Source organism: Brachycentrus maculatus, unplaced genomic scaffold (assembly GCF_059751285.1).
Source record: "Brachycentrus maculatus isolate JH-2025_06_01 unplaced genomic scaffold, ASM5975128v1 h1tg000387l, whole genome shotgun sequence".
In the NCBI taxonomy this organism is placed as follows: domain Eukaryota; kingdom Metazoa; phylum Arthropoda; class Insecta; order Trichoptera; family Brachycentridae; genus Brachycentrus; species Brachycentrus maculatus.
Genome location: NW_028281136.1, coordinates 492,584 through 512,390, shown reverse-complemented (window position 1 = coordinate 512,390; position 19,807 = coordinate 492,584).

Below are 19,807 nucleotides of genomic sequence, written 5' to 3'. Positions count from 1 at the left end.
CGCTCGGCTACCGTTCTGAAGGTCCCGGGCTCGATTCCCAGGGGGGGTCAAATAAATATAAGTGATTTTTTCACTGTAATTTTTATTCATTATTACCCTGGTCTGGTACATGAAGTGGAGGGCTGATCACCTTTCTTTCATGTGTAAACGATCAAGATAACACTGCGTTTATATGACGCAGTGCCCTATGCACCATTGGGGTGCTGATAAGGGTTTTCCAATCTTTTTTAAAAATTTCATTGATTGATTTTGCAGCAATTTTTTGGCAAAACCCATCCATTTTTAATTTAAGTTTTACTTACGGTGTTCGAAAATGATGCAGAATGCATTAAAATGTCACAATAGATTTTTAGAAAAAGTCGAAAAAGAAAAAATAAATTAAAATATTTTTCTTAAATTATAAAAAAAAACAAAAATCCACTTTATGATCTATAAACCTTGTACATAATAGCAAGTTAAATAATAAATGCAACTCCCATCTAAAAAAAGCTTTTAATGCTTTAATTCCCTATTTTCTGAGTAGATTTTACACACTTGGATGTATGTAATAATCTAGCAGCTAAAAGGTTAATGAATAATTACTAATTTTCTACCATTATTTCATGGCAATATTTTGTCCTTCCGTGCTCGCCTTTCACGCAGCACTTTCGCGACCTAAGGTTACTTTACTTTCAAACGTTGAATCAATTTCGATTACAAAGTATATGAAGAATTTATTTTTAAAAATGTTTATAAACATTCCCCTAAAACATCAATCATGTCGCACGCTTTAAAATAATAATTGCAACTCATTTAGGAAATTGTTTGTCAAGATTATAGACATTTGATAATGTGTACAAACATATTTTCAAGTACAGGGTGTCAAGATGTAGAAATTATTCATTTATTTATTCAAACTTTATGTACAGAAAAGAAATAATTACATTGGCGGGCTTACTGCAAAAAAATAATATGAACCAATCAAAAACTTCACTAGAGACATCTAATGGTGAGATGTAAAGAAGCTTTTTTATTAAGCAGAAACTCTTATATTAGTATGTGAGGTCCAAACCTTGGATTATAATCACACACATGAGAAACGCCAGAAAATACCATTTTCATTTTTATTATTAAGCTTATAATTTGACCAGATAATTTATTTACAACATTTTGAGTGTGTCCAAATACTTGTTCACAAAATCTGGATTATCTCCAATTACAGGAGTAATTTTCATATTATTTTTGACATCTAAGAGTATATATAAGAGTATATATTTTTTATCATATATAAGAGTTTCTGCTTAGTAAAAAAGCTTCTTTACATCTCACCAATAGATGTCTCTAGTGAAGTTCTAGTGATTCAAGAACAAGGTTTCCAAATTGGTTCATATATATAGAACTTCCAAGAATTTTAGTGATGTGGTTGTCAATAATGGGTAGAATTGGTGAATGTTACACGTGTGTAAAGTGATCACTTAAACCAGCCTATGACGGTCGTCAGACCCGTAAATGCCCAGACTTCCATATATTTTTTTTTCACCATATATCGTAGTCGTACCTACAGGAGAAGGTGACCAACTAACAAAACGTAAAATGTTCAGGAGGGCCATTTAAGTCACTTTTGCTTGGCAACAAAATAAACATCAATGCAGTTAGTCATTTTTACCAAGTCAATATATTATACTTACAAGTTTAAAATCCTTTGGGATTTTCAGGGCAATATTAACCCGTAAGCTGCGGATCGCATCTATTGTCGTTTTTTAAAGAAGTACCGTTGACTGCGGATCGCATGCATAGTCGTTTTTCAACTTTACGTACTTATATCAACACCTATGGATAATTTTTTGCACTTAAATTTGGTTCGAAGCATGGATAAATTAGTTCTCTTTGATTTATTGTTATAAAATATCAAAATTATTTTAATTTAGTGTCAACTTTATCGTGAATACTTCCGGTCGGCTCGTGCTCCGCAGATACGACAGCCGCGTCTTCTATACAGCCGCCATACTTTAGGCCGCGAGTCCGTAAATGTTAATGTTTTTGCGTAAATACACCATAAAAACATAATAAGTAAAGTGCATTGTGTACTGTGAACATCTATGATGGATATCCGAAAGTTTCACTACAAAAATAGGCAAAAATATGCTTTTTTGTCAAAAATATTGTAATGTAAAATAATCCAGCACGGGACGGAAAGTTTGACACTCAAAATCGAGCAGCTTAGAGGTTAAGCTAGTAAGATATCAAATAGTCAATGATCACATTTTTGTAAAAAATGCCCTTGGTCACTTTCTCCTGTATGACTACGATATAGCTGTTTGCAATCAGAGATAGTGCTTGAACATTTAAAAAAAAAAACATAAATTACAAGTTGATGATAATGAGGAGGGCAAAGGAAGAAGGGAGTTTAGGGAAGGAGGTAGAGGGAGGAAGTTTGATGGACAGTAAGGAATTTAATGATAGATAGTAATGGTAACTAGTAAGGGTGATAAGTTACGTTCAAATTATAAGCTAAAATAATAAAATGAAAACGATATTTTCTAGCGATTCTCATGTATGTGATTATAATCCAGGATTCGGAACTCACACACAAATGAAAGAATTTCAGCTTAGTTAAAAGCTTATTTCATCTCACCTTCACATAGATGTCTCTAGTGAAATTCTAGTGAATTCCAACACTATGCCTTGGTTTCATTAATTGATTCGGCAGTTACTTTGTGGTAAAATCTATCCATTTTTAATAAATGTTTTAATAATAATATAACAAAACCCTTATCCGCACCCCAATGGTGCATAGGGCACTGTGTCATATAAACGCAGTGTTATCTTGATCGTATAATTAACTATGTTTTGGATTTGAACAAAATATAAAGAAGTTCCAAGAATTTGAGTATTGTGACTGTCAATCGTGGGTAGAATCGGTGAATGTTACACGTGTGTACAGTGATCACTTGATCAGCCTATAATAGGCCATAAGCCATGTAAATACTCATACTTCCATATTCTTCTTCATCTATGTTCAGATGTCAAAAAATAGTATCCCTTATTAAGTGTGTATTTATGTATGTATTTTTTTTTAAAGGGATATATTTGTGTTTTTATTATTTACACAGATATTTCAATTTCATACTATTTCTGTGAGCCTAAGCGGCTTTTTTTATTATTTTTTATTTTATTTATTTATTTTATAGATACATATTTTTTCCAAACATACATTTTTTTACTTTATGTATTACGGCCTTTTAGGCGTGGCCTGTGTTTAGCCGAAATTACTTACATGTTGTACATTTTTTTGTATTATTATTATTATATTTTTAATGATTAGATTTTATTAATTACATACAACTAATACGATGATTGAAGAAAACACTTGTTTTTTACCACTTGAGTTTTATTATAGACTGCATGTTTCAGAAGTTAAACTTCCATCATTCAGGTCTGTATAATAACTAAAATATAAAATATAAAATTGTTCTATAAATAACTACCGGCTACCGTTCTGGAGGTCCCGGGTTCGATTCCCAAGGGGGGTAAAATAAATATAAGTGATTTTTTCACTGTAATATTTATTCAATATTACCATGGACTGGTACCTGAAGCGGCGGGCTGATCACTTTTCCTTCATGTGTAAACGATCAAGATAACACTGCGTTAATATGACACAGTGCCCTATGCACCATTGGGGTGCGGATAAGGGTTTTATTATTATTATTATTCTATAAATAAGGAGAGGGGAAAGTAAGGGGAAGGGGTTAGTCAAGGGACGGAGTTTGAAAACAAAGGAAAAATGGAAAGCAAAGGTGAAGAATTTTGAAACAGTATATTATTTAATAAATTATTATTAGAATGTAGGTTTTTTTGGAATTCTAAATTTTCATCATCGTAACATGTCTCACCACAAAGTTAATGCCAAAACAATAAATAAAATACAACTAATACAATAACAATTTACAGTACAAAGGTTTTACAATAAATTAATTATACCTGGACTTAAATTTATCCACTTTCTTCCTTGTCCCTTCCTTTATTACAAATAGGTATCAAATTGTGGTAGAGTGGGTTCGAACCGAGAAACTCTGACTTAAGAGTCCGCGACACTAACCACGGGACCACAACCCGACACAATATATGTATATGTCGAAGTGTAGAAGTACTTCATTTTTGTTCCATTTCCTCAAGCAAATTACTCCGTATTTAAGTTTAAATAAACGTTACGCAAATTGTGGCAAGAAATTCATGATTTTAACACGATTTTTATAGCTCTAAAGTACATGTACACGGTTTTAAAAGAATGTATTTATCTGCGTTTGGAGAATTTAAATAATTCTCTTTTTTATCCTCGACGATAATACAGCCATTTGAATGCTGTCGAGGTCTGCAAACCGCCATGAAAACAATGTAAGAAAAAATGTATATTGATTACGAAAACTAATTTTCTTCGTCCCTCCGCTACAATCTAACCCGTATCCACCATCTTAATAACATAAAAGTTGCGGTATTTCCCTTTTGATATGGAAAAAAATAATAAGTAAATGTGACGTCGTACGTGTGTGTGTATAATTTTAATTATTTAAGCGGAATCGCGGGCGGCCATCTTGCCGTAGCACGCCATGAGAGGCCGTAACATTTGCATACATTTTATACCGTGTCACAGTCGGCGCAACGTCATATGAACCTGACGGGATTTTTAGCATTGATGACCGAATATTTCTAGTATTTTTTTTAAATGATTTATCACGTTATAGGGTAGGGGACACTGCATTCTATTGATGCCGTGTTCAATTGATAGTAATTAGCTGATAAAAGGTGCCAGTCTTACGGTTAAGACCTTGTATTACAATCAGAGGTAAATGATGTTCATGAATGTTTTTCGCAGATACTTTGTGGCACATTTTATAAAGTTTATAAAATAAAACAACTTTGTTTTAACCACTTTTTGTTTGTACACTTTTTCCAACCGGTTTCAACAAGAACCTTGTCATCATCAGGGTTTATATCGTAACGGAAGGGTAATTATCTATAACCTAACTATGAGTATTTTAATGTTTTAGAATTAGTGCCACAATACAATTGTTTTATTTAATTTATTTCATCTAATAAACATACATTTTGTCTGCCTCCGTAGTGTAATGGTCAGCACGCTCGGCTACCGTTCTGTAGGTCCCGGGTTCGATTCCCCGGGGGGGTTCAAATAAATACAAGTGATTTTCCACTGTAATATTTATTCAATATTACCCTGGACTGGTACCTGAAGCGGAGGGCTGATCACCTTTCCTTCATGTGTAAAAAAAACGATCATACACTGCGTTATATGACGCAGTGCCCTATGCACCATTTGGGTGTGGATAAGGGTTTTATTATTATTATTAATAAACATACAACTTAACGTGTCGGCTATTAACCTCGTATATAAATTCATTACAAAATGTAATTTATAGCCATTTCTTTTAACGAAATAAGTCATATATAAAACCGCCATAATACATGCGTTGCTGTGTCACGTGATCGCCTAAATTAACTTTTATATTAAAATGACCAGTTTTTCGCCATTCCAAGTGTTGGCCTGGCTCCAAAAAGAACTCTACTGTGTTGCCATCTTAAAAAATATTTTCGGGAAAATGAAATTTTGCAGTGATTTTATTTATTTATTTTTTTTTAAATCCAAATATCAAACTAGTGCCCTAGCTAAAGGATAAAAATAGTGAGTTATGATTATTTTTTTTAAATAGTATTTTTTGATGTGATTTTTTGATAGATTTTCATTCCAAAGCATTGAGCAACACCGTTTAATGATGATATACCAAAAAAGTGCCTATTTAGTAACCATTTTTTTTTTAATAGTAATTTTTCGGTTTTTTCACTTAAAATTCAAAAATGCTCAAAAAATTTTAAAAACCACATATTTATTTAAAATAAAATGACATATCACTCACACCTTTCAAGAACGTAATAAATAAAAAATCGTCAATTTTCAGTTGTGCATGTTTTCGGAATGCCCAGAAAATGTGCTTTATCCCAGCAAAAGTTGCATATTTTTAACTTAATATTTACCCGCTACTGGGAAAAAAGTGTGTTTTTGCATTTTGAAGAATAGGTATTGTTTAATTATTTTTTTAAATATACTAAATATTTTTCAAATGGAGAAAAAACCTTCAGGTTTTACCTAAAAAGATCTGTTGCACAGTAAAAAGTTCAATAAGTGGCTTGATATTTATTTTTAATACATTGTATTATATTTTTTAACTTTAAAAACGTTTCACCTGAAAAGTTTTTTGTTATTTATGACGTTCTTGAAAGGAGTGAGCGATATGTACATAACACTAATCATTATCAAAAACCAATTGAATCAGTACCTACCTACTTTGTCGTTCCTTCTACTTTGTTTTTTTTTTTTTCAAATTACTGCTTTAATACGTTTTGGCATAGATTTCAGTCTACTAAGTTGGATTTTATTCAAACGAAAATTAATATTGTGACTCATCTCACCAATAGATGTCTCTAGTGAAGTTCTAGTGATTCAAGAACAATGTTTCAAAATTGTTTCATATATATAGAACTTTCAAGAATTTGAGTAGTGTGGTTGTCAATAATGGGTAGAATTGGTGAATGTTGCACTTGTGTAAAGTGATCACTTAAACCAGCCTTTGACGGTCGTCAGCCCCGTGAATGCCCAGACTTCCGTATTCTTCTTCATCTTCGATGAGATGTCAAAAATAATATGAAAAATACTCATATAATTGGAGATAATCCAGATTTGTGAACAAGTATTTGGACATATTCAAAATGTTGTAAATAAAATACAAATTAGGTTTGATTTAACAATTAATACAAAAATATTTTTTTAAATCCAACGGCAAAATTGACCTTTTTTAACGAAAAAAATTGATAGTTCAGAAATCATAAATCAGTTTTAAAAATATATTGGATATGTATATATTGCCCGCTTCTGTAGTGTTATGGTCAGCTCGCTTGACTACCGTTCTGGAGGTGCCGGGTCCGATTCCCAGGCGGGGGAGGGGGGTCAAATAAATATAAGTGATTTTTTCACTCTAATATTTATTCAATTTTGCCCTGGACAGAGGCAATATTTTTCACTCTAATATTTATTCAATTTTGACCTGAAGCAGAGGTTGATCACCTTTCCTTCATGTGTTAACGATCAAGATAACACTACGTTTATATGACGCAGTGCCCTATGCACCATTGGGGTGCGAATAAAGGTTTGAAGATTGAAGATATTGGATTTTCATGTCAAGATTTAAAAAAATGTTTCATGAACTTGGTAAAAATGTATACTTTATAATTATTCCACTTTTGTAGGTATTTTCCGCGTTATGAAGTCAACAATGTGAAATTCATCGGCTTTATATCCTAGCCCCGATACTTCAATATAACAAATAAATCAATCCATCAAATTTTAATGGTATTTTAACCCTTTGGTCACCAAAATCCGATGTATCGGCATACGGTACTATAGCGAGAAATACCGGATCCGTCGGATCTGGCGTCATAATTTATTAAAGTACCAGAAACATTTTGGACAGTATGTTAGGGATTCCTTCAGGGTTGTGCAAACAATTTCGTTTCAAATTATGTTTTTTTTTTCTTCAATAGGTTAAACATCGATATTTAGAATTAAATGGTCGTTTATATATTACAATTAGTTGTAACATTATAAAAAAAACTCAAAGAGATGCAAGTAAAACAAAGCAATTTAAACCAATTTTGTTTCCTCGAAAAGTAAGTTGTGTAAAGCTGTGATTTTTTTCAAAAAGTTACATTTTTACGGTATGTATTAACCTTAATAAAGAAAGTTTATTAATACCATCTGCAGCAAATTGATACAAATGTGATAATATATTGCATAGCTCAAATTTAAAAAAAAAATTATCTGTTAATTACACGCACACCTACTCTATTTCTTTCAACACCGAATGTCGTCAATTAGGTTTTTTAAAGATGTGAATTGCATTTATCATTTATCACTTTGCTTGCTATAAAAAAGATCACATCTGCTGATTTTGTGCGATCATCCTGATAGTTCATTTTAACGAAGATCGCAGAGTTATACCATCTGAGTGTGGTCTGAACAATCTAAAGTTAAGGTATTAAAAATCTGTTTTGAACTCTTGTGGCACATTTTATAAACTTTATAAAATAAAACAACTTGTTTTAACCACTTTTTTATTGGTATACTTTATCCGACCGGTTTCGACAAGAACCTTGTCATCATCAGGGTTTATGTACTAAATTCTAAAACATTGAAAAACTCATAGTTAATTACCCTTCCCTTACGATACCAAAAAAACTTCCACGCAAAAGAACGAACATACATATGAAAATATGATTTAAAAAATATGATTAAAAAAAACGGGAAAAAACTCTTAAATGTTGTTTTTATTGTGCATTGCGTAGCGAATACGTTAACTCCGAATGACAACTTTTTTTATTATTTATTATTTTATTTATTTCATAACCAGGATTCCACAACTGGGATCCTTATTCAAGGATGCTTCTAATATAGGCATAATACAGGGTTTTCATAGTATTTTTATCTATAAAAGGTTTGCATATTCTTAAAATAAAACCCAAAGTTCTTGGCATAAGCTGAGATAAGCATTATCGATAAAATTAAGAAAGATGTGTTGAGATGGTTTGGACATGTAAAACGAATGAGTGAGGAAAGAACGATAAAACAAATTTATGAGGCGAATGTAATTGGGAAAAGAAGCAGAGGAAGACCGAGAAAACATGGCACGATCAGGTATGCCAAATACTTGAAAGTGGTCAGGTTAGGAGTTGTAACAATCGGCGGGTATGTATGAGGAGATGCATGAACGTGGAAGAGGCGAAGAATGTTTGCAAGGACAGAGTGGTGTGGCGTTCTATTCTCTCTACCTACCCCTGAGGGGAAGCGGCGTGATGGTTAGTTAGTTAGTTAGCAAAGTTCTTGGCTTTGGAGACTATGAAATTTATATTATTATATTGTTTTAAATTATTTATAAACATAATATACCGCGATTTAAACAAGTCGTGGTATTTCTGGCATAGTCACCCAAAAGTCCCGGTAACGAAAGGGTTTAGTGCGAGTATAAGAAAATGCCTCGGAGTTGTTTTCAAAGAATTCCACACTCGACACAAGTGGCGAGACTGAGAACCTGGCAACATTACGACCAGTATTTTTCAGTTTGGCGCCAACTAGCGCCATTAATACACGCTCAAATTAAGTACCTACGCGCGAATGTGAAAAAAAAAGTTCTTGAATAAAGTACCTACTCGCGAAATTGAAAAAATAACATTTTCGAATTTCAAAATGGATCCGACGTGACAGTTCTGTGCTTTTGTTTAAATTACCCTCTTAAAATGTTTTGAATGGAGGAAATTAGGTTTTAATGGCTTGCGTTTTTCCTGTGTGAATGTTTGTATATAAGAACACGAAATATGAGTGAATTTATGACATATTGATAAAATCTAGTTTTAATTACATTTTTTTATTGTTGATAAAACAGTTATTAAACGAATCTAAGGCGTTTAAACATAAATATTACAATAACAAAGGAAATTCAGCGTTGGTACAAAACTTTGGAACAAACCGATTTTTGGTGTTTTTTAACCGGTTTTTATTTTATTTTTACAGAGATAAGTTTTTGTGGTGAAAAATATGAAATCGTGGGTTTTAGTAGAATTTTCATTGGCTTGTTTTAGTGATCACTTTATACACTGTACCATTCATAACGTAATACAACAATTATAAAGGAAATTCAGTATTTTATACAATACTTTAAAAAAATTTTTTTTTGGTGTTGTTTTCAACCTATTTTTATAACATCTGAACAGAGACAAAGTTGTTGTGATGGAAAATATAGAATCGTAGGTATTAATAGGGTTTTCATTGGCTTGTTTCAGTGATCACTGTGTACCATTCACCATTCTATCTACGATTGACAATCAATGATTAATTACTGTACTACTATTACAACCATCACGTTGTTTCTCTGCAGGGGTAGGCAGAGAGGATGGAAGGCCACACTCGTCTGTCCCGACATACACTACTAGCTTCCTTTACATATATACATTTAGGCATACATGCCCTCCGGTTACGTAGATTTTTGACATCACCAGTTTTTAGGTTCTGATTGATCTGGTCGTGCCAAGTGCCAAATATGCTTTCTTCGCCAATCTTTCTTTATCCATTCGCTCTAAATACCATCTTTAGAAAATTTCTTAATCTCTTTAATTATTCTTAGTTAAGCTTTACATTCCTTTCTAATATCTTAATTTTTGATTCTGTATTACAAAGATTTTTCCACACATTCGTCTGAGGGAATGCATATCAACGGCTTTCATTATGCTACCTTTTTTTTATATTCTAACTTTTTTATAAAATACAATATAACGTATAATTATGTTTATAAAACGTCCAATTTGATTAGTAATGCGTCCAATTGGTTTGTAAAACGTTTAATTTGATATGTAAGTAGTCCAATTTGATTTTAAAACGTCGAATTTGATATATAAGGAGTCCAATTTGATTTGTAAAACGTCTTATGTGATATCTAAGGTGTCCAATTATAATTTAAAACGTCTAATTTTATATTGAGAGCATCCAATTTTTTTTGTAAAACGTCCAACTTGATACAAAGGCGTCCAATTTGTTTGTACAACGTACAATTTCATATGTAAGGAGTTCAATTTGATTAAAATGCTTACAATTCGGTTTGTAAAACGTCCAATTTGTGTGGTATGGCGTCCAATTTGGTTTGTTGGGCGTCCAATTCGAAGTGAAAAACCTCTAGTATAAAGTTATTACAACTGTGTTGTTTGTTTGAATGCATACCGAAGAAAAACAGGCCATAGAAAATGCTAATATTGTACCTAATAAAAAGGTTTTTTGTTCAAGCTAACCCGATCGTTTACGCCAGTGTTTCTCAATTATTTATTAATTTTAAATTAACATCTCCACATAGACGAAAAAGAATATAGAATAAAATAACAACTATGTATTTTTTTCCACATGAATATTCATGTGGAAAAAAACTATATACTTGTTATTTTATTCTATAAAATGCAGTTCCACCAAGAAATGTCGGTACAAAACTTAAATCTAAGAAGAATATGGTACTGTAGACATTCACAGGGCTTACAACCTACCATAGGCTGGTTTAAGTGATCATTCTATTTCATTAATTGATTCGGCAGTCACTTTGTGGTAAAATCTATCCGTTTTTAATTAATGTTTTACTTAGTAAATACCACTATTTCTTAAAATCTACTGTGACACGTGTTTCGATGCGTTCCGCATCATTTTCAAACACATACGGTGTTTGAAAATGATGCGGAATGCATCGAAACACGCGTCACAGTAGATTTTAAGAAATAGTGATAATTTTATGTACGTGTAACAAAATTCGTCTGCCTTCGTAGTGTCAGCACTCTCAGCTACAGTACGGCTGTCCAAATTTAAAACACAGTAAGGGACATTTTTTTGTAGTAGGTTTTTTTTGCATTTTTGGACAATTAAATGCAAAAAAAACCTACTACAAAAAAATGTCCCTTACTGTGTTTTAAATTTGGACAGCCGAGTACTCGACATCGTTTATGACATCCAATCAAATACAACATGGCCGAATGATGCGATCTATTTCAGATCTACCAACCTCCATTTTCCATTTATGAATAGCTCTTTTATACTTAGCTTCGTTATTTAATGACTTTGTGGATAGTGGAAGCAGGTTGTACACATTATTGCATAATCATATATATTCTTTTGACCAAAAGAGGTTTATTTGTTAGGTTTTGTTTGGTGTGTTTCTGTGTTTTAGATCTTGTAGTTCTATGAACGTTACCATGAAGTGTGTTAACTGTGATTTGTGGGCTGTGCTGTGAGGTGTTTTCTTGTACTATATAAGGGTTATTTTAAATACATATGCAAGGGTTTTTAGCGTATACATGGAAATCTTTGATTGAACCTTAATTTTTTTTGTAAAGTGAAAAATACGATATTCGTCAAGTGGCTGCCGCCAGCATTGATACATATTTGTGGCCGTTTTATGAATATGTCTGTATACTGCAGCTGTCTAGTTCACAAATGTCAAATAAGTTTAACGCACGAGGCCATTTGCAAAAATTATAACATCATCCGATAGGGTGATTGAACCCTGTGTGCAAAATTGATCACCCTATTTTTTATAATTTATATTGGAAGCACTAAGTTTGTGATTTTCCATTTTATATTTAAAAATGTAACTTTGTTTTAAAATCACTATAAATATTTTATTCCGTCCGTCCGTCTCTGTAGTGTAATGGTCAGCACGCTCGGCTACCGTTCTGGAGGTCCCGGGTTCGATTCCCAGGGGGGGTCAAATAAATATAAGTGATTTTTTCACTGTAATATTTATTTAATATTACCCTGGACTGGTACCTGAAGCGGAGGGCTGATCACCTTTCCTTCATGTGTAAACGATCAAGATAACACTGCGTTTATATGATGCAGTGCCCTATGCACCATTGGGGTGCGGATAAGGGTTTTTTAATAAATATTTTATGATAACTTAATTACAATGTCTACCGGTTTCGAAGCTAACCGCTTCTTTGTCAAGACTTGATAAAGAAGCGGTTAGCTTCGAAACCGGTACACATTATAATTAAGTTATAATAATATATTTAAAGTGATTTTAAAACAAAGTTACATTTTAATTACACCCTATTTTTAGTAAAAAAATCGTAATCCCCTTTAAAATATTTGACCTCCTTACTAAGTGTACGCTGGCCACAGGTTGAGCATCACTGCCGAGACGTTAAGGGCATTCTTTCCCCGAAGTATCGCGAAGTTTTCCGATCTTTTACGAAGGAAATTTGTTCGTGTTATATTGAGAACAATGAAAATATAATATTTTAAACACGCCAACCCTTTCTGCAAATCATTTCGAGTGTAAATTATGTTAGTTATACCGGTTTTCAACGCGACAATTAAATGAAGAAATAATAGTATCGGTTCAACATGAATTCGGAAAAATAACCATGAAGTGTGATGTCGAAATGTCAAAACAAAACGGGGCTAGTTGTTAAAAATTTCAGTTATTATATTTTAACTTATGTATTAATTTTTAAATGAGACAGATTTTTTGAGTCTTAAATTGTATTTTATTAAAAAAAAACACATAAAAAATAATATTGTAACAACTGTTTCGCCTAGTTATGGCATTGTCAAACGAATGTGAAGATTAAATGGACTCACGGACCTTATATAGCTATACAATTCTAGGTACTTAAGTAATATTTAAGTAAGTAACTTATTTCACAAAGACTATTTGTAAAATGTTAATTCCCTAAGTTTGTGTAAATTTAAAAATTTGCTTAGATTATTTATAGAAGAGACAGATTTAAGCTCCTTTTTCTTTTAGCACATGATCGCTAGCTTTTTACTTTTTCATCTTTTTTATGTTTTTAAGTTTTTCATTTTATTTAAAAAAAAATTGTTTACTGAGAGTCAAGTTTTTTTTGTATTTTATATTAAGTTTTTTGTATTTTGTATTAACTAATTCTACTTAGAAACTTATACCCTTATACCCTGTATTATGACTATTTATATTGTATACCCACACACAGGCCATGCCTTTGTGGGATCTTTTTTTGTATTCATTTTTATATTTTATTAATATTTTATAGTATGCAGAATTCGTACATTTTTAGACAGGTCGGAATCTCCTTATTTTGCAGATTCCGTTCCTTCACATAACACATCATTCTTTCATTCGGAAGTTTGCTGATCACGGCACCATCTTTCTATTTCTCTTCGCTTGGGAATATTTCTACGGCTTTTATAGAGCCAAGTGTTGCTCTTTGCTCGCTATGAACTTTGTTTTGATTTCCTTTGTTATGGTAGGCAAGTCGTTTTAGCGAGTTGGTATCGTCTCGTCCAGCTGGTTGCGTTGTGATATATATACCTAGTACATATTTCAGTCGCCCTTGGAGTAAGCGAAGTTATTTCCCCCAAACTTGGTCAAAATTCTTGTGTTTGTCCCCTTCGCTTTATTAGGTTGACCATTAGGTCTATTCTATGAAATTACATGACTACATTTTTTTATCAATTGATTCGGCAGTCTTTTTCTCCTTCTGCTAGGTGTAGGCCTTGTGGCCTGTTTTTAAGATGGATTCGCCTCCTGCGATGTCGATTCCCAGCTGTCAATCCATTTCTTTGAAGTTGGCCGTGCGTGCGATGTGAGGGAGTCTGGATGGTTCCATTCTCCCCACACGCGCATACCATAGTCTCCTCCCCTCCTAACGACATCTTCTATCTCGCATATTTCCCTTATCCGTGTGTTCCTTATTCAGTCTCGTAGACTTTTGCCAGATATGCTCCTAGGCGTCTTCATTTCTGACAATCTTAGCGCGTTTTTTTTGTTACTATGGTGTTCGATTTGCATTCAATTATCGTGATTCGGATATCGTGAGTCACTTAGTACTAATATCTGTTGATGAAAAAAATAGTGAATAAAAATTTCATATCTGTTCAATAGATGGTTTATAGATGGTAAATGAATCACGAATGATGATTTGATTAGATTAGATCTATTCAGATGTAACATCGAAGTGTTTTCAATGATCAAATCAGACAAATTTAAGGAATTTTTTTATTTTTAAATAAAGAGAAATATTAATGATTTTATTATTCACACAAATATTTGAATTCCATACTATTTCTGTGAGTCTAATCGGCTGATTATTAGAAATAGGTATTAAATTGTTGTAGAGTGGTTTTCGAACTGAGAAACTCTGACTTAAGAGTCCGCGACACTAACCACGAGACCACAACCCGACACAATACATGGATATGTCGTAGTGTAGAAGTACTTCATTTATGTTTCATTTCCTCAAGCAAATTTATTAAAACCCTTACCGCACCCCAATGGTGCATAGGGCACTGCTTCATATAAACGCAGTGTTATCTCGATCGATTGCACATGAAGGAAAGGTGATCAGCCCTCCGCTTCAGGTACCAGTCCAGTGTAATATTGAATAAATATTAGAGTGAAAAAATCACTTATATTTATTAAACCCCCCTAGGAATCGAACCCGGGACCTCCAGAACGGTAGGCGAGCATGCTGACCATTACACTACGGAGGCGGACAAAAATTACTCCGTATTTAAGTTTAAATAAACGTTACGCAAATTGTAGCAAGAAATTCACGAGTTTAACCTGATTTTTATAGCTCTAAAGTCCATGTACACGATTTTAAAAGAAAATATTTGTCTGCGTTCGGGAATTTAAATTATTCTCTTTTTTATCCTCGACGATAATACAGCCATTCGAATGCTGTCGAGGTCTGCGAACCGCCATGAAAACAATGTAAGAAAAAATGTATATTGATTACGAAAACTAATTTTCTTCGTCCCTCCGCTACAATCTAACCCGTATCCACCATCTTAATAACATAAAAGTTGCGGTATTTCCCTTTTGATATGGAAAAAATAATAAGTAAATGTGACGTCGTACGTGTGTGTGTATAATTTTAATTATTTAATAATAACAAAAGCGCAGTCGCTTTTGTTCGTCAAATTGACCTCTAGGATTGTGAAAAACTGAAAACATCATCATACGAAAAACCATACAGGTCAATATAAGAAGTCTGGGAAGATGTGAGCTCATTTTTTACTGTTGGATGGATTGCTTCTCACACTTATGTGTTCCCGATACGCGTAAGGCATTGTCGCCCGAAAGGAAAGGGGAGGTGGTCGCGTGTTCGGCCAGTATAATGTAATCACCGTTTTATACTGCCAAAGTACCCTCCATGCTAAACTCATTATACGTATAGCCACCGTACTTAGCATTTGGTGGTCTGCCAAAACGTATTAGTGATTCAAAAGTATATCGGAATAAGTCGCGTCATTTTTTCGTAGAAAATTACCAAATGTGTCATTCATTTTCTTCGTCTGACCTTTCTGGAGCCATTTTTTACCTCCTGGCTCTTATTCATTAGTATGTATGAGGAGATGCAGGTGTGTTGAGATGGTTTGGACATGTAGAACGAATGAGTGAGGAAAGAACGGTAAAACAAATTTATGAGGCGAATGGAAGTGGAAAAAAGAGCAGAAGAAGACCGAGAAAAACATGGCACGATCAGGTATGCCAAATACTTGAAAGTGGTCAGGTTAGGAGTCGTATCAATCGGCGAGTATGTATGAGGAGATGCATGAACGTGGAAGAGGCGAAGAATGTTTGCAAGGACAGAGTGGTGTGGCGCTCTATTCTCTCTGCCTACCCCTGCGGAGAAGCGGCGTGATGGTTAGTTAGTTAGTTAGTTAGTTAGGCTCTTATTCATACACTCACTGGTGCATAGAGCACTGAATTAAGTAAAAACTATGTTAAATTGATCGTCAATTACACGACGGCAAGGTGATCAGTCCAGTCAAGTGACAAAATTAGTAAAGGACAACTACCATTTGTGTTATACAAATATGAGGGGAGGGTAGACCATAGACATCAACAAATAGAACGGCCAATAATTTAGCAATGTTACCAATATTAAAATAACTCCATCGTTTCTGTGACGTCATTCATTGGCAACTTACGAAAATAACGTTTTTTCAAGGCGAATTTTCCATAAGTAAATGATGAATGAAAATATTAATTATATCGACTGTTATAAACACTTCACGAGTCTAATACAATCCTTTATAGGTTGAGTATGTTAAATTAGATATTCCTCCCGTCTGACAAAGATCTATGATAGGAATTATTTCATTTTATATAGGAGCAGCGAGAGAGAGTGAAACACAACGCTTCTTTTGATCCATTATAACATGGAGAAGAAATGCTGAGAAAGTACAGACTTCAAGGCGGATAACAATATATTAAATAAATCTATACATTCAAAAGCATTGGCTAACATGTGAAGCTCCAATTTTAGGAATTATTTTTCATATTATGTCGAACTTCCTCCATTTGGTTACCAGTCTATTCACCCTTCCCATTCCTGACTACCTTAGTAAGCTCAAAGCTGGTGCAAGCGAGGAATGGAATAAAATATTCTCTATAACATCCACTGGATCCTATTATAAGTCAATCCAACCCGTGATACCCAAATCCCCTTGGTTCCGCAAAATCAAGATTCCCAAGCTGAATGTGTCCCTTCTGTGCAGGCTGAGGATCGGACACACAGTACTTGCATCCCACCTCAAAAAGATTAATATTCTAACTTGTTCGTTGTGCGCGTGTGGACAGGAGGATGAGACTGCTGACCACATATTTTTCAACTGCCCCTTACTCCCTAACCTCGAGTTCATTCAGGACATTCGGTCGGAGGGTTTGTCCTTCCCGCTGAATGTCCAACACCTATTGTCAATCAACTCAAAAAATGTTAACGGTGCCATCATTAAACATATAAAAAAGTATGGCAAAAGCGTGTGACCCCAAAAAAATCAATAAAAAAATAATATATTGTTTAAGTAAAATCACTAGTATGGCAGGTATCACCCAAAATTGGGTGCTTTGCCAATAAATTAAAAAAAAAAAACTTCCTCCATTATAACCACGGGCTTCTCGCTAATACATCGATATTTTCACATAAAAATATTTGAAATCGACTTTTTTCCTCCATAACTTGGAATCGCACAGATTGACAGCTCCCGGAGCGGACGTGTGTGTGAATCCTAACCTCAAATTAAATTCCTGACGATCAGTAGCCATTTGTCGCCATTTGTCGCCATGTGGCTGCTACCTCAACTATTCCAAAAGTATGTACCTAACATGTTAATATCATAAATTTACAACATTTTGAGTGTGTCCAAATACTTCACGTTCACAAATCTGGATTATCTCCAATTATAGGAGTTATTTTTTCACATTATTTTTTGACATCTTAATAAAATTATAAGCTAAAAATAATCTAAAAATTATAAGCTAAAAATGTCCGCCTCCGTAGTGTAATGGTCAGTACGCTCGGCTACCGTTCTGGAGGTCCCGGGTTCGATTCCCAGGGGGGGTCAAATAAATATATGTAATTGATTTTTTCACTCTAATATTCATTCAATATTACCCTGGACTGGTACCTGAAGCGGAGGGCTGATCACCTTTCCTTCGTGTGTTAACGATCAAGACAACACTGTGTTTATGTAATGCAGTGTCCTATGTACCATTCGGGTGCGGATAAGGGTTTGAATTGAAAAAAAAATGAAAATAATATTTTCCGGCGTTTCTCATGTATGTGATTATAAATCCAGGATTCGGACCACACATACGAATAAAAGAGTTTCTGCTCAATAAAAACAGCTTCTTTACTTCACCAATATAGATGTCTCTAGTGAAATTCTAAGTGATTCAAGTACAATGTTCCGAAATTGGATCGTATATATATAGAACTTCCAAGAATTTGAGTAGTGTGGTTGTCAATCATGGGTAGAATTGGTATGATAATAAAGTTTACAACATTTTGAGTGTGTCCAAATACTTACGAAATCTGGATTATCTCCAATTACAAGAGCTATTTTCATGTTATTTTTAACCAGCTTGTGACGGTCGTCAGCCCCGTAAATGCCCAGACTTCCATATTATTCTTCATCTTTGATGAGATGTCAAAAAATAATATGATAATAAAGTGTCTAAAGTCGTCTTCTTCGTCTTCTTCTTTTTGTATATCCCAAGGATCTGTTTGTGCCTCCGCTTGTCGCTCTTGGGATTTGACTCCCAGCTGTCTTTCCATCTTTTTGGAGGTCTGCCTGGGGGTCTGGGTCCTTCAAGGTTTCCTTGATGGGCGATACGCGGAAGTCTGTGTGTAAAGTGATCACTTAAATCCAGTCTATGACGGTCATAAGCCCCGTAAATGCCCAGTATGTTGAAATGTCAAAAAAATAAACGAATATTATTAATTGTTTTTGTGTACTTAAGATCAAAGATTCGTCACGAATACGGTCATTGAAAATAAAAACAGGTCGTGTGCTATTAGATTTTACCTCGATTTACCCAAATTTACCTTCGATATTATAATTTCGCGGCATACTTCCATGATTTTCTCCTCAGAATATGTTTAATTTAGTAATATTTTACGAAAATTGCCGGCTTGATTACAGTGTTGATCAAACTTTATGATTGCGTTTAAAGTTTTGGGATTTTCTCTATATTGGCGTGTCGAAGACGCATTTTTTTGGACGTTATTTCATTAATTTTATAATGCACATACATGTTTACGGTCGCAGTTTCAGCCGATATGGTCACAAAAAACGTGCTCAGTGCCTTGCGGCCAAATTTACCAAGCAGGATCTAACAAGAGAATTTAAATTCCACATACCGCTCACTCCTTTCAACAACGTCAAATATCAAAAATCGTCAATTTTCATTTGTGCATGTTTCCGAAATACCCAGAAAATGTACTATATCCCAGCAAAAGCGGCATATTTTTAACTTGATATTTACCCGCTACAGGACAGAAAGTGTTGTTTTTGCATTTTAAAGAAAAGGTATAGTTTAATTATTTTTTTAAATTTACGAAATATTTTTTAACTGGAGAAAAAACATTCAGGTTTTACCTAAAAAAATCTGTTGCACAGTAAAAAGTTCAATAAGTGGCTTGATATTTATTTTTAATACATTTTATTATATTTTTAAACTTTAAAAACGATCTGCTTTTTTGATACATAACGTTGTTGAAAGGAGTGATCGATATATGAATTTTAAATTGATAAGTTAGGTATTATAAGAGCTTACTAAAAAATTACTAAAAATTTTACGTTTTTATTTTTATAATTTCAAATCGGTAAATCCTTCGAAATATTGTATTTGAGTAGTATGTTTATCAATAATGGGTAGAATTTTCAAGGTGTGTTAAGTGA